This window comes from Macrobrachium nipponense, chromosome 12 (genome assembly GCF_015104395.2).
Source record: "Macrobrachium nipponense isolate FS-2020 chromosome 12, ASM1510439v2, whole genome shotgun sequence".
NCBI lineage: Eukaryota > Metazoa > Arthropoda > Malacostraca > Decapoda > Palaemonidae > Macrobrachium > Macrobrachium nipponense.
The window spans coordinates 33,085,682-33,100,840 of record NC_087205.1 but is presented as its reverse complement, the minus strand read 5'-3'; the positions used below and the strand labels follow the sequence as shown (position 1 = coordinate 33,100,840).

The 15,159-nt window shown below is 35.7% G+C and overlaps 1 long non-coding RNA gene and 1 pseudogene across 1 annotated transcript in view; one reads left to right on the top strand and one right to left on the bottom strand.

Annotated features, from left to right (window-relative positions):
- LOC135224469 (uncharacterized) overlaps positions 1 to 4,732 on the top strand; it is a 291,914-nt gene extending 287,182 nt beyond the window's left edge. Inside the window, exon 4 of the long non-coding RNA XR_010316751.1 lies at positions 4,272 to 4,732. This is a non-coding gene — a long non-coding RNA (uncharacterized LOC135224469). The remainder of the gene's footprint in view (positions 1 to 4,271) is intronic.
- A 5,799-nt stretch (positions 4,733 to 10,531) lies between these two features.
- LOC135224773 (uncharacterized) overlaps positions 10,532 to 15,159 on the bottom strand; it is a 406,804-nt pseudogene continuing 402,176 nt past the window's right edge.

Below are 15,159 nucleotides of genomic sequence, written 5' to 3'. Positions count from 1 at the left end.
AGAATTATTCCGGAATATTAAATAATGACTGAATTGAGACCCTTTAAGGGAACAAAAGAATTATCCCGGAATATTAAAGAATGACTGAATTGAGACCCTTTAAGGGGGACAAAAGAATTATCCCATAATATTAAATAATGACTGAATTGAGACCCTTTAAGGGAACAAAAGAATTATCCCAGAATATTAAATAATGACTGAATTGAAACCCTTTAAGGGGACAAAAGAATTATCCCGGAATATTAAATAATGACTGAATTGAGACCCTTTAGGGGACAAAAATATTAACCCAGTTTATTGAAGAATAAGTGAATTGAGACCTTTTTAGGGACAAAATAATTACGCCAGAATATTGAAGAATAATGACTGAATTGAGACCCTTTTGGGGGCAAAAGAATTGCCCCAGAATATTGAGGATAATGACTGAATTGAGATCCTTTAGGAGGTAAAAAGAATTATCTCAGAATCTTCTTTGTCTTTAGCCTTTACCTATATGGATGGGTCGCTGTTCCATGTAAGCCTTCTCCGTCTTCTTTTATCCTGCTTATCCTGTTTTCTTAACCGTTTTTCCCGCGTGTCATTTGCTGAGGTATCTTTCCATTTGCAGCTTGGCCTTCTCCTACTCCTCCTCTTCCTCCCAACCACCTCAATGTCCATGACTCTTTTACACACATGAGCCTCCTCTCTCCGCATCGCATGACTAAACCACTGTAATCTTCTTCGGTGTATCTTCTTGTACTCTTCTACCACTTTGACTGTCCCTCTAATATAATCATTTCTGATCCTATCCCTTTACGTGACTCCACACATCCATCTCAACATCCTCATCTCTGCCTCTTCTAAGTTCCTTTCTTGAGCCTTCTTTATTGACCACGTCTCAGCCCCATACATCATCGCTGGTCTAACTACACTTTTATATAACCTTCCTTTTACTTTTGCGCTAATCCTCTTGTCGCATAATATTCCCAATGATCTCCAATTCATCCAAGTACACTGTATTCTGTGGTTTATTTCCGAGTCCATGCATCCATCCTTCATCACACAGGACCCAAGGTACTTGAAAGTGGTAACCCTTTTGAAGTCGTCTAAACATAATTTAACTGTACCCTGTGTTCCCTCCCCTCCCATCCGCAGATCTTGTCTTAGCTCTGCTTATCCTTAAACCTCGATCTTCAAGTGCTTGTCTCCACAACTCTAACTCCACCCCTTCTCTAGCCAGGTCCACCAAAACAGGAAACATCACACTCCATGAGACTTCTTCTATGGCATCTTATGTAATAACATCCATCACAAGATCGAAGATGTAGGGGCTGAGAGTTGAACCTTCTGCTGTTCCCACAGTGCTCCTAGCTCAGCATACATATCCTTGACTATTTTAACATACTTTTTTTAAACACCCTTCTCTCTCATACATTTGAAACACCCTTCTATCCACACTTCTTTCCTAGGTACCCGATCATATGGCTTCCCCAGATCAATAAATACTAGATGTAGCCCTCTCTGTCTTTCCGCGAGATTTTTTTCCATTGTTTGCCTTAGTGCAAAAAATTGCATCTACTGTACCCTTTCCGGGCATAAACCCATATTGGGTTTATGCTCCAAACCTTGCAGCCATTTTTAAAGGATTGGTAACCCGCAAATTGAACAGGGGATTAGTGCTTTTTTGACTTTGTTTTATTGCTAATGTTTAGGGTTAAATTAGTAAGTATTTAGTGAATGCTTATGATTAATTCTTTAGTGAATGTTTAGTTTAGGGTTTAGTTAATGTTTACTGAGTGGTTAGGGTTTAGTGAATGTTTCGTGAACATTATTGAATGTTTATTCTGTAAGTATTCAGTGAATGTTTAATGGGTCTTTAGGGTTTTTGTGAATGTTAATGAATGTTTATTATGTAAGTATTCAGTGAATGTCTTGTGAATGTTAGTGTTTAGTGAATGTTTATTGTGTAAGTATTTGGTGAATGTTTAGTGAGCGTTTAGTGAATGTCTTGTGAATGTATAGTGTGTAAGTATTCAGTAAGTGTTTAGGCTTTAGTGAATGTTTAGTTAGTATTCAGTGAATGTTTAGTGAGTGTTTATGGTTTAGTGAATGTTTTGTGAATGTTTGTGTTTAGCAAATGTTTAGTGTTAGTGAATGTTTAATGTGTAAGTATTCAGTGAATGTCTAGTGAGTCTTTAGGGTTTAAGTGAATGTTTTAAATGTTAGTAAATGTTTAGTTAATGTTTTGTGAATGCCTTGTGAATGTTCGTGAGCAGTGAATGTTTAGTGTGTAAGTATTCAGTGAATGTTTAGGGTTTAGTGAATGCTTTGCAAATGTTTGTGTTTAGTGAATGTCTAGTAAGTATTCAGTGAATGTTTAGTGAATATCTTGTGAATGTTAGTGTTTAGTTTGTAAGTGTTTATTTGCGTGTTTAATGAGTGATGGGTGGATGTTCATTCGCTGTTTAGTGTTTAATGAGTGTGTAGGAATTTCATGAGAATTTAGGGTTTAGTGAGTATTTAGTGTTTAATGAGTGTTTAGGGTTTAGTGAGTGTTTAGTGTAGTGATACTTAGTGAATGTTTAGTGCTTAGTGAATGCTTAGTGACTGTTTAGTGTTTAATGAATTTTTAGGATTGATTGTTTAGTGGATTTTTACTGCATGTTTATGGTATAGTGAGTATTTAGTGAGTGTTTAATGTTTTATGAGTGTTTAATGGTTGTACAGTTAGTGTGCATTTAGTGAGTGTGAGTGTATAGTAAGTGTGAGTGTTTAGTGAGTAAGTGTATTGTGAATGTTAGTGTCGAGTGATTTTACATTACTGTTTAGTTAGTGCTTTGTGACTGTATGCTGAGAAAGTCCTGTAATTTACAGGAACCATTTATGCTAGACACTGCATAGATCCAAGAGCAGATGCTTAGGCCTTGACCACAATGGTTGGAGTGCTTAGACTAACCTGTTTTTGTAAGGTAATTTTCTCTGTGAAATTGGGTCCAGTAATAATAATAATAATAACAACAATAATAATAACAATACCAGCAACAATCATAATTATAACAACAGTAAAGATAATAATATTAATATCATTAATATGATAATAATAATAGTAAAAAATATATAAAAATAATAATAGTGAAAATTATAATAGTAATAACGTATAGTACCATGAACTGGACCGAGACCTTTCAATATGGCCGCTCGAGGGTCACACACTCGATAAGAAGATCGCCACTTCATATCCAGTGAGTGATGCTCTATGGTCAGATATTTCGCTGTTCTATTATTTCTTTTTTGCTATTTTGTAGATCATCTTCTGACCCTCTAATGAAGTTTCTAATTTCTCATACACCTCCTATACCCTAGAATATTAGTGAAGAATAATGACTGAATGAGAATTGCCAAGAATATTGAAGAATAATGAATAAATTGAGACCCTTTTGGGGGTAAAAGAATACCCCAGAATATTGTAGAATAATGACTGTATTGAGGCTTGAGTATAACAGTGATGTGGAGGCGTCTGGTGCAAGCGGCGGTTGAGTTTCGATAAAGAATCAACTGAGTGGTATTTCGCTTTTGTCTAAAGTAAACGGCCAATTATGTGGAGAGTTACACAAGTAAAATTCATTCATAAAATACGCTCATTCCTATCGCTATGGAGAATTACTGTAAAAAAAATCATTCATAAAATACGCTCATTCTTATCAGTATATGGAGATTTAATGCACGTTAAATTTATTCATAAAATACGTATCTTCTTAATAGAATTTTTCAAAACTTCTCTCAACAAAACAAAAGACCTTGTTTTTCTATTTTTTTCATAGGAAACGGTTCGAAAATATTTTTTCTCAACGATCAGAAGCAAAACCATTAATTCGGCTTATGTTGTAGGAAGCCCACTAAAATTTGAAAAAAATTTAAATTTCAGTGGGCTTCCTGCAACATAATATTCTAGTACACGGATACAGTGTTTATCTTTGCTATTATTCGTTTTAATTTTTTCCCCTTGCGGTTATTATAACACCCCTTTCATTCATCTAGATTAATGTATTCCTTCTTCATGAATAGGTGTCTTACTCTTACTTGCTACTTCTTTTGGAATAAAGCAATTTTGTTTCATTACTTGGATATTCACAATGATTTATTTATCTTATTAACAATCACGATACCCCCGCCCCTCTCTCTATCTCCCTCTCTCTCTCTCTCAATTTCATTGATGAGCCTGAAGAAGTGGGATATTAATTCAACTAAATCGAGAGGAAAATTCTTTACTGTTATTACGGAATTATTTGCAGCAACGGCGACCTTTCGAAGAACGGAAATAACAGCAATGGAACAGCAAAAGCATCAGCAGCTGTTATCAGCAGTCAGCAGCGTCAGCCAATGCTTTCAGCATCGTCATTGAAGATCAGCCAATGTCGTCAGCACTAGCAATCGATAGGTATATGCAGTGTCAGCAATCAGCAGAATGGGCGTCAGCAGTCAGCCAATGCCATCAGCATCGCCAAGAAGATCAGACAATACTGTCTGCAATCAACAGCGTCAGTCTCTGTTAACAGCTCCAACGATACAGCAACGTCAGTAATAAGCACATGCGGTGTCAGCAATTAAAAGCACCAACATTCGGCTGGCAGCACCGCCGTCAGCGATCTGCAGGATGGACGTCAGCAATCAGCAGCATCAGCACAGCAATCATTTCTCCAAGTCTTGATGGAATGGCGATGCAATTAACAGCTCACGAACACGCTTTCATAGATTTTCGTTCGGCTCTCATATATATATATATATTATATATTATATATATATATATATATATATATATATATATATATATATATCTATATAATATATGATAATATATATATATACCCCCTCTCTCTCTCATCATACCATGATCATAAGCATCATATCGTTATTATATAAAATAATATATTTTAGGAAGTACATGACTGTAGGCATATATTTTAATGTGTAAGTTGTCGGGATGCTTTTTAAAATCTTATTTTTAAACATTATTTTCCCCCTTAAGCAATAGCAATATTTGAACCCATAACACAGAGGAAGAGAGAGAGAGAGAGAGAGAGAGAGAGAGAGAGAGAGAGAGAGCCTTTGACATGGGAAATGAAAAGTATTTGAATCCGTTGCCTAACATCTAGGAGAGAGAGAGAGAGAGAGAGAGAGAGAGAGAGAGAAGAGAGAGAGAGAGAAGGGGGCGGGGGAGAATCAGTGGGAACGAACGAGAGTGAATTACACGGCTGCTTAGCCTTGCAAGCGCAGAGAGAGAGAGAGAGAGAGAGAGAGAGAGAGAGAGAGAGAGAGGCAGGATATCCATCGCACGGAGGCCCTTTTGCAAAAACACTGCCCAAACCATTCCAAAACTTGAACTATGTCTTTTGGAAATTTCACAAATTGAGGTACCGCGCGCCCTATTAACTCGATAGCCGGGCCAGCGGGACGTAAGCCGCCCTTCTAGGGGACGAGGGACTTCGAGCCTTGAGCCAGAGCTCCGCAGGTTCGAACGGCCCTCCCGGCTGCCCTCCGTCGGTTGTGGCGAGCATCGAATCTCCCCGTGCTTGGTTATGAAGGGTAATTCGAGAGCTGGCACCGCTGTTTTCGGCGCTGTAAAAATGGCCATCCACAATGCAACGAATTAAAGGCATGAATGTTGATGCTGTTTGCCCGTGATTGTTATAAAAGAATAAAGTACCCGTGGGCTAAATATATTCATAATAGGTAATTGGCTGGCTAGCAGTTGAGGAGGAGGAGGAGGAAGAGGTAGGGGCAAGTAGAGGGGAGGGAAGAGGGCTAGTAATAATAGGGGTGGGGGAAGGAGAGAGAGGGTAGGGGGCAGATGATTGTTGAGAAGGAGGTGAGTTAGAGGAGGGCGACGGCAGGGGAAAGGTTGAAGAACGAGTCAGCCAGCAGTGTTGAAACGAACCCCCCTCCCATTATTAGAAGATTGGTATAAATTTCATTTCCCCCTTCGTTCTCCTCCCCCTCCTCCTCTGAATCTGTACGATAATAATGACGTGCGTTGTAATTCCCCCCTCCCCTCTCTCTCTCTCTCTCTCTCTCATGAACGAAATATTCCCGATGCGCGTTCTCGGAGACCGAGGGAAAATAATCGCTTGTAATTATGCTGGGAACGTTAAGCATGACTTTTATTCATGTCGAATATCTCTTCATGATATTATCAGCCACTTTTAGATCGGGGCTGCGTATGATTTTGTAATTAGATCCTGCAGTGGATGTGATTTTCCTTCTTTTGTTCATTGCTGATGGTAGTATTTAGCTGTTTTTTTTATTATTATTATGATGAGCATAATTGCATTACTGTTTTTGAAGAGTTTGCTATGATGATATTAGTTGTTTGCTGTAGTAATAATAATAATAATAATAATAATAATAATAATAATAATAATAATTGTGATAACATCATTGCTTGTGTCATAGGATTGATTCCAGAAATGAGACAAGACGGTCATAAAAAATACAATTTATAATAATGATACTACCAAGACTAAAAGCTAAGTGCTCTTGCGAGATCACCTTGTCATTGCTTATAAGTTCAGTGATGTCCCCCACAACAATAACTTATTCAGTCGTTTGGCTGTTCTTAGAATCTCCAATTCACATGCCAAGCGTTTTTGTGCTTTGGTGGTCATCTGTCACACTACATACATATATAATATATATATATATATATATAATATATCTATATATATATATATATATTACATACCAAGTCCTCACTGAGGCCCTGGTAACTTTAAAATATCCATTATTTTTTATCCAAAAGTATGAAAAAACAATTTTTAGTGCATTACAATGAGATATATTTCTTTATTTCCTATGTTTGACAGTGTCATTGTCTTTTCAAATTCCTACTTCACATGACACGGTTGTGTAGAAGGAGAAGTGACTATTGCGATGCCTGTTTGTGGCTTTAAGTAGTTGACCAGGTGAAATTTTTGCTGGAAAGTTGAAAAAACATTGTTAACCTATTCAGTCACCTGCAATCTTTGTTTCCCAGTTTCCGTCTATTATTTCATTACTGAAAACTTCTAAGTAATCAGACCATTCAAGAGACTAATTGCGTATTATGTTTTTAGACATAGTGGTGATGAAACAGAACAGTTCACTTAGCGTGCTTCTTTTTCATAGACAGAGATGTAATTGGTGTTTTGACGTTCTTGATAAGTCATGTGGATTGATTGCTGTAATGATATCCAGGTTCAAAGTTTGAGCTGTGGGGCTAAAAAGGCCATTCGGTGCTGATAAGCAACATTTCTTTCTGTATTTCCTATTATGTACCTTCTGTTACTTCTTTCATATGAACACCATATTCTGTGAAAGCTTGAATTTCAAGCCAGTGACCCCTGTGGACTTGTTCTATATTAGGGTTCATCTTCTGTATAATAATAAAACATAAGCCTTTTAACACTACAGGACAAAAGTTCCCCAGGGTACACCAGGTATCATGAAATGTGCTCTCTCTCTCTCTCTCTCTCTCTCTCTCTCTCTCTCTATATATATATATATATATATATATATATATATATATATATATCTATATATATATATATATATATATATATATATATATATATATATATATATATATATATATATATATATATATATATATATATATATATATATATATATATCATATATATATATATATATATATCAGCCCTGCTCTTTTTGTCATGCAGACAATATTCGGCCCTTTCACTCAATGCAGAGATGCTACCATATCAGGAACGGATCCAGAGATTCTGGAAAGGGGGCCCGTGAATTGTTTGTATGTACCAATAGTTCCTCATTACAATGACACATTTTCACAACTATTAATACTTTTATATAATACTTTATGGATACTTATTTACAAAGCTCAAGTGTAAGTATACAGTCGTCTTCAAGGTTACCCGAATGATGTGCAGCATGTTTTAACAAGTCTTCTCCAATGGCTACAGATATATAGACTAGTGATAGACCTTATATTATTCCTTACTTAACTGAGACAATGTAATGTTAAATATAATTTCATGCATAATCTACAATTAATAAGTAGAGAAATTTTAAAACCTTGTTCCTCTGTTAGAATTAGCAAAAATATTATAATTCGACAGTATACGTGTTTGGCAATATACTGGCATGGATCCAGATAAAAAGCATTCTTCTGGGATTTACCGATGCATACATATCAATCAATTTGTCATAGTCAAGAGGACTATCTCTGTGTATGTATAATAATACCAAAGCAACTAATGTGTCTTGGCCCATGGCATTACGATAGGGATTCTTTACAAATTTAAGTGTTGAGTTTGAACATTCAACTGTCGCACTTGTTACAGCAGTTACAAGCAAAATGCTGAATACTGTGGTTAAGTTAGGAAACATTAATTGTTACATTCAGGATGGATGATTGCGGTGGCACAACTATCTGGCTTACTTTCATGATTGACCCTTAGTCTCATCTATATTCTCAGCTCAGCATTAAATGAAGAGGCATCTGGCATATCATCTCTGAAGCAATACATAATCTCCTCTACATCATTTTGCACTGACGAGGTGTGGTCATTTCAATACTAGCTTCATCTGCTATTTAAAGATAGATTTATACTCATCATCAACCTTTGATCTGATCTGCTGCAATTCCTCTTTGACTAAGGAAATCTTCTGATCGGCATTAATTAGATCTATTTCGGTTCCCTGAAGCAACCTGGCTAGTGGCTTTGTGAATGAAAATACAAATCTACACGACTGAAATGCTGTAATGAATGAAGACATTGCAAGCTGAGAATACAGCCCATTTGCCTCAGTCACAGTTTTACCTCCCAAGTCTTTTGCTTCATTGGTCATAATTGTATGTAGAGTATCTATCCAGAACAGCTGGATAAAGTTCATTCAAGTCCTCAATAGCTGTGTGGCGCTCAACCCACCTTGTCTCACACAATGGTTTAATTTTGGTCTTTGATATCTTCATGCCATTGGAAATACATGATGTAACACATGCTTCAAGCTGCCTCTGCCTCTTAGGCGAATACATGAAAAATACACCAAGAGAATGGATTGTTCCAACCATGTTTCTAATCTGGGGGATATTACAAGCTATAGATAAGACTAAATTCAAGTCATGTGATACACAATGATAATACTGAGCTTTAGGATTATCAGGTTTTTCTTTAAATTTCTGTGCCCCAGCCATGTTACCTGCTCCATTATATGTCTGTGAGAAACACATTTGTGGGTCAAGTCCTGCCTGGGTGATGTCATGAATTTGTTCAGCAATAGCATCACCAGTTATGGGTGAACAAATTTTCCACTGGTTTCCATCTCTTATATATTGCAGAGCTATTCTAATTTGTTCCCAGTTGGATGCATCCTCCACTTCATCAGCCATGATCTCTAAGTAAGGTCCTGCATTCTGAGATTTGATTTCCTTTATAATTTCAGCCTGTATGTACTGCAGTCTAGCAAATCATTTCGTGCAGTTGTAGAAATGTACATTACATTCAATACAAATCTTGTATTGAATTGTCTGTCTTGCTAGTCAAGGCTAGCAGAGCTTGGAAGTTCCACAAGTTCTGTTGACTTCCATCGCCTGAAAGGCCATCATCTCTGTGAGCTCTCAAAGGTAGTCCTTGACGTCCACAGAAATCAACACAGAGTATTATAGAAGCAAGAATTTCTCTGTTTTTTTCTGGATTTTTTCCCTTGCTGATCTATCTATCTGAACATCAATCCTTTGGCTTGGATTCTCAGCTGTTGGCCACTGAATCCCTATGCTATTCTAGCACTGCATGTTTCTTCATGTCTGACACTGCATCTTTCCAATTTCTATATGGCCCTGTAATGAGACCATGGTGAGCAGGAATTGGAAAGAGGATGCAAACCAAACAAAACAACCCATCTTCAGACTTTGAATAAAACAAGAAGTCATAGGTCTCCAAACCAACTAGGTAGACAGATCTCATCATATGTCCACTTGGTCGTCGTTTATCTGGGTAAGCACATGTTAGAAACTTTAATGTACTTTCTGGCTTTTTGTTCTTTATCAAGTGAAGTTTCTTTCCATCATCAAGAGTTTCCTTCCTAATACAGACTTTTATATCTACCAATAGTGTGCCACTGGATGGCCCTGCAAAACAAGATACTCTTTCTGCTGTAAGAATATGAATTCCCAAAAAATAACTTGTTTATCTTTTCGAAAGTAACATATGGAAGAGAATAAATATTCCTTCCAAGAAATTATTTGCCTCTAAGTAGACCTTTGCAACAAACTATCCAGTATAACATTTTTATGCGTATCTCAGATTCTTCTGAAAATACCTTAGTAGATCTACAATGATTTTAATGGCTATTATAAATATTCATTTATAATACTTATTGTCGTAATAAAAACTAAAGAAAACATAATTTATTTACTCATGTATGGGCAAATCATAAATAGTCAGGTCAAAGAAAATCATTATTGAAATTTAAAAAGGGGGGCATACGCCCTCCTAAATCCAGCCTCTTGGTTATTCAAGGACAATTAAATAAAAAATAAGTACTGTACAGTATATTGCACACATTAACAAACATGGTTCCAATAATTTATCTGTAAATTTTGGATATTCAAAATCAATCAGTATCTGTAAAGGCACAATTATTTAAACAAAAAATAGTCTGGTTTAACAATATGAATGACCTCACTTTGTATATAAAATAAATAGCATGACCCATTCTTACAATACTGGATGTACAACCAAAGTCAAATAATTTATTTACAATGTAAAAATAATTTATTTTCTTTAAGACTGTAATTTATAATTGCTCCTCGGAAGACAATTACAAACTTTATTTATCCATGTGTTCCATTAAATACTAATCAGCTTTATTCCAGTTTCTATATAAATTGTCACATGGTATCACTGTTATATTTGATAACACTTACATCACATATAAGAGTCCTTTTTCAGGTATAGCCATTGTACTGTATCAAAATAAAAAAATTTCAAAAAATAAAGTCTATCCTAGACAATAATTGTATCAAAATAAAATAAATAAAACAAAAATATTCCAGGGCCTCTGTCTAATGCATTTATTGTATCAGAATAAAAATAACCTCAAACATATAAAAGGCCTTAGTCTAATACAGCTACTGTATCAAAGTAAAACAATAAATAAATTTTTTTGTCCGATGAAGCCACTGTATTGAACTAAAACATTATGAAAAAAAATCCACTTGGAGATGTAGACACTGATCTTGTTATCATTATTCATTCAGAATCACTGGACAGATGCAGTTTTCACTCAGGAGCCTGTGGGTAAGACACACTTGAGATATATAAGGTTATTATTACCATTTATCATTTTTGCTGTTGCCATTCCAAACCGACAACAAAACTTCACACGGAACTTAAATAAGGTTTTTCAGAAGGACTAGGGATTAATGTATTTGTATATTTGGGCTGCTACAAACAAAATGTAAGAGGCAATATCAAAGAAGAAGGCATAGTACCTAGTCATTAAAAGAAAAAGGTAAAATACTTAGTTGTTACACCGAATCAGTCTCGCTGAGGTAATCCTCCAGCCCATTAGGGTGGATCCATTTCACAGGCATTCTATCACTGGTCTGTGTCCTCCACTACTCTCCTACAACAGGGGGTCAGCAATAAACAATATTGCCATAGATGTTCAGTCACTGATGTTGTTAGAGCAATCCTTCATCCCACTTGATTTCTACATACCTTCCCATGATCACTCCATTGTCTTTTTTTTTTTTAATCTTAAAAGACTTCTTATCTCCTTTTATTTTACTATTGTCTTTTTCCATATAACTTTCTACTTTTCCTTTTTCTTTTGTGACACTTATCATCTTTGTTGCTATTGTCTTTACTCTTTCCTTTTTTTCTAAAGTAAATTTCAAAAGAGCTCTTTGTTACATGTCCCATTAAATGGTAGGTACACCGGAATGGTGAAATCAGTGAACAAAATTTATTTTTCTAGGTATAAGACGAATGTATATCCCAAAAATAAAAGTGATCCAATAATTGAGATAAATTTATGAAATTTAAGAAATATACTTAGTGTTTTTTCATCTTATTCTTAGCTTCCGCTATGCTCCTAAAAGTTACTTACCTGTGTTTAACTACATAAATTTATAATCATAAATTTGTTATTATATCTCATTCGGCTGTGATCATTTAACATGTACATTAACTACATACCATATACATATAGTATATATTCATGTAAGAACCACAATACCCTCTTGAGTTTTCAACTTCTCACTTTTTGGCTATGATTATTAATTCAAAGCCTAAGAGCCACATGAAGAACCAAATAAGAAAACTCTGATGTCTGTAGAAGAATATAGCACTGTAGCTATTCCAGAACGAGACAATTAACTCACGTTTTTTTTATAGTTTAGTCGCTGTCTCGTACTCAAGGATTACCCTTTCCATGGTCTATCAAGGGCTCCATGGTGACCAGACTAATGTCAAAGAATTCTCTTAACTGGTCTTGTGGTCGGGTATTGTGTCATAATGATATACATGAGAACACGTGATAGAGTATTAATGGACTCGGGATAAGAGGGCACTTTATATTATCCTCAGCAAATACTAATACCCAGTTCTCCTACATCAAAAACAGCAAGAAGAAGACGAACTCATTATCCACATACGCACCGTCATATTGTTTACATACAAGGAAAATCTGACCAAGCTGCCATTTCTTTCCTCTGGGCAATAGAGAAACTAGGCCTCCGAAGATTTTGCACTTCAATTTCATTACAGAGAATCATGGAAACATTTAAGTTGAAAGCTAATTGCATAATTCTAAGTTCCAGTTAAATCTGCTTTTTTAGACTGTAGAATAATGATTTTATGAAAGTTATGCTAGCTCAAGAATTTCATTCTTCGGTTTTTATTTTCATTACAGAGGTTCAAGGAAATAAATAAGCAGAAAGCTAAGTGTATAATTTTAAGTTAGAGTAAAAATTGTTTTTAATTTACACTGTGAACAATGATTTTAATGTCCGAGAAAAGTCGTAAACCAGCTTTTTTTTTCTTACCAGCACACATCGGCACTTATGATTTAGGATTGCTAGCTCAGAGAATTTTGTTCTTTGTTTATTGATTTCATTACTTAAGTTCATGGACACATTAAAGTTGAGAACTAAGTGCATAATTTTAACTTTGAGTATACAATTTTTTTAGTTTGAGTATAAAATTTTTTAGTTTAGACTGTGAAACAATGACTTTATGATTGGTGAAAAGCCATTAATCGGCTTTTTGGTCACCACATGTCGGTGCTTCTTATGTTTTATTATGATCGTTAGCTATTTGTAGAAGTGAAAACTGTTTTGAAGAATTTATCATTCTTTTTAGAAGTTTTACATAAAGAAATGTTCCACAATTATTGTTATATTAATAAAGATAATCCTTTCAGATAAAGACATATCATGTAAGGCTATGGGCCTAAGCAGTAGCCCAAGTTCACACCAAAGACCTTAGGATTACTTAAAAGGCTACAGACATTATTCCTTTCATATAGCCTGTATATTTAAGAATTGTCTTAATACTGTAGGCTAGCAGGTGCAAATCCTTAAAAGGAAATTAAATAAGCTAGATTTATTGGACAATATAACCTAGACTAGGTGATAGGCTAGGTATATGTTTTCATATTAGTAAGTTAGTGTTTTTAAAGAGTAGACCAAAAAAAGTAAACCAAATATGCCATGAGGTAGTAGACTAACTTGAAGGCTGCAAAATACACCTTGTTAATACCATACCTTTCAAGGAGAGTTCATTAATCAGGATCAGAATAACCTATACTACGTGAAAGAGAGAACAAAAGGACTACTACAGCCATATATAAATGGCTGAAAACTAACTTAATCCTCAAAGGACTTAAGTTAACGTAGGTTTCTATTAGAATCTATTACAAATATGGAAACTGTATGAGGAACTACAGAGGTGTCCCTCATTAATAATTTAATACTAACTAGCTTTTAGTAACAACTTGCTTTATATTACTGCAGGGCTGCCTTTATACAGGACCCCAGTTCACGTGCTCTGTATCAAATTTCTCGGTTCATTTTGTGCCATGGGTATAAAAACAATGAAAATTTGCTACTGGCAGCACGTTTCAGGAATGAAAAAGATCATTTTTAAGCTGTCCCAATGATTCCTAGGGTTCAGTAGGACTAAGGAAATGAGAAATAATATCTTTCCAGCAAAACTCCGGCAGCAGATATATTGGTAACCTTTTTTTCTCAAATCAAGATTTATATTTGGGTCAAAACTCAGTAACATCAGTCCCCAGTACCTCCTAGGTGTTTTATGTTTGGGCAAAAACCCAGTAACATCATTTCCTACTACTTCCCAGGTTAACCCCACAGAGGAAGTAAAGGAATTTTTGCATGGAGGAGAAATTTTTACTCTGGAATATGAAGTGGGCATGCCACTGAAATGACCCAGCTGAACCCACATGGATCAGGGACACAAATTTCAGCTAGCCTTGGGAGAAACCTTCTAGAAGGAATTCTATCCCCATACAGCTATCGATAATGAAGAGGATCTTTCCACCAAAAGGGATACTATGATCCACATGACTCCAACTGAAATTACTCTAGTTTTGGAGGGTATTGTAACTTACCCAGGACTTCTGCCCCTTTCGTAACAGGCATTTACAGTTGAGTTGTTGAAGCTCAGTCAAAATATGCAAGCTTCCCCAAACGGGATAAACAGCTTGCAGCATCTGATCAATTTAATAAGGAAATTATGAATAACATCAGAAAATGTCATTGCCACAGAACGGCAGTGTTTGAGGGACATGATTTATGATTCCGAAAAAGAATATATGTTAGTCCAGTAAACTCCAAAGTGTAAAAGTACTGCATTCTGCAACCCAAAAGTGAGAGGGGATGCAAATGCTGCTCAAATAAGGTCTAATGCTAGAATTCCGACTGGAAGCCACTAATTGGTCAGTTCTACATACAAAACTTCAAATCAAAACATGATAGGGGCTCCAATACTCATACCTGATGATGCTAACGATCCTTGGTTAGATGCATTGTGCGCATTTTCTCTCCCTATATAATAAATATCTAATTAATGAGAGAAACACTATGAAAGAAGCTGTACATGTGAAAGACCACTAACAATAACGGTCTTCTTACCTGTG